The sequence below is a fragment of the Orycteropus afer genome, unplaced genomic scaffold (genome assembly GCF_000298275.1).
Source record: "Orycteropus afer afer isolate SDZICR_OR568_19922 unplaced genomic scaffold, OryAfe1.0 scaffold00485, whole genome shotgun sequence".
NCBI classification, from domain to species: domain Eukaryota; kingdom Metazoa; phylum Chordata; class Mammalia; order Tubulidentata; family Orycteropodidae; genus Orycteropus; species Orycteropus afer.
In genome coordinates, this window is record NW_006922072.1 from 776,737 (window position 1) to 778,591 (window position 1,855).

Here is a 1,855-nt window from a genome sequence, read left to right on the forward strand (position 1 = left end):
TTGGATGTTTCTCATAAGGAGCTCTGGTGGCAGAGTGGTTAAGAGCTCTGCTGCTTAATGAAAGGTTGGTGGTTTGGACTCACCAGTTTCTCTATGGAAGAAAGATGTTACAATCAGTTCCCCTATCCGCAGCTCTACTCTGTTCTGTTTGGTAGCTATGAGTTGGAATCAATTCAATGGCAAGTGAGTTCTTTACATTTCTCATGTAAGCCTCTTAGGATGGTGCAGTGACTTCACCTTGTCACTACTCCCAAGGTTCTCAATTTCCTTTTCTATTATTTATTTATATTATTTAAGAGTTTGTTTTCCATTCAATGTTATGTGTACATTTAGTTTCATTCCCCATTTACCATACCCAACCCTAACCCAGTCTCCTCCCCTCCCTGCGCAGTAACCCTCCCGCCCCATGCCCCTCATACTTATGCACTCCTGTGTGTCCTGCATTATCTCCACGTGAATATTGCTCCTCTGGTGCCCCGTGGTCCATTGCTCCAAGGGATGTATTTCCATAGAGTATGTGGGTGCGTCACCTTGGGTTAGTGGTCTGCATGTACATCTTGTTAACTATTGGGCTGAGACCCAGCCCCTGGGAGTTAGTTTTATTCCAGGCCCAGAATGTATCCCAGGACCATAGACTCCATCTGACCAGTAATTCTGGTCTTTATTGAGTTTTGAATTTTGTTCCACCTTTTCCTTCCCACTCTATCCAGGATATCCAGATTTGATCCTTTCCTGAGTGGTTGGCATTGGTAGCCAGACACCATATAGTTCTGGTCTCAAGGGCCATCATGCCCTGGGGCTTATTGCTTCCAAATGCCCCTTTTTTCCCTCACTCTTCTTCGCTTCTGACACTAGGAGATGAATAGGTGCATCTTAGATGGCCACTTGAAAGCTTTAAATACCCCAGTAGCTACTCACCAATGTAGGATGAGGAACAAGGCTTTAATGTATTTTGTTGTGCCAACTGAGTCTGATGTCCCCCAGTACTATGGTCCTGAGATGGTAGATCCATTGGCTCGCTCTCCCATAGTGTCTGGGTGTCTGTGAGGGATTACTCTGTGTCTATCTTCTGTTGTTTCCATAAGGCTTGCAGGTATTTTGTATCATTGGTGTCTGTGCAAGATTAGCCTCAGCTGAATCTATCCTTGGTCTAGAGTATACTCCTGTTCACTGACCACCCATCTAATCCTCTCAGGTGTTTATGTGTTTATCTGTAGCCTGGGGTTTGGTGTTAATGATAACGCAGTTGTGGGCACACTGGGTGGTATTGGCATCTGTCGTGTATCTCCTATGTGCACAATTTATTTTCCTCCCTTTTCCTAATGTTATCATGGTGGTCACAGACTGTTTCCATATATCCCTCACCTTACCCACATCAGCGTGTGGGGCCCAACTTACCTGAAATTAATCCCTCCCCTACCCTCCACACCCCGATAACCTACAACATGAGTCCTCTTTCGCAAACAAACCCTTCTTTGTCTTTTTACAGTAATGGGCTCATACAGTACTCGTTCTTCTGCAATTGACTTATTTCGCTTAGCATAATGTCCTCCAGGTATATCCATGCTGTAAGATGATTCGTGTATCCAGTAATTTTTTTGTTGAGTCCCTTGGGTTTTCTATGTACAGGATCATATCATCCGCAAATAGAGATAGTTTTACTTCCTCTTTGCCAATTCATATGCCTTTTATTTCTCCTTCTTGCCTTATTGCCCAGGCCAGGACTACCAATACAATATTAAATAGAAGTGGTGATAGAGGGCATCCCTGTCTGGTTTCCGTTCATAAGGGGAATGCCTTGAGTCTTTCTCCATTAATAATGATGTTGGCCGTTGGCTTTGCATATATGCCTTTT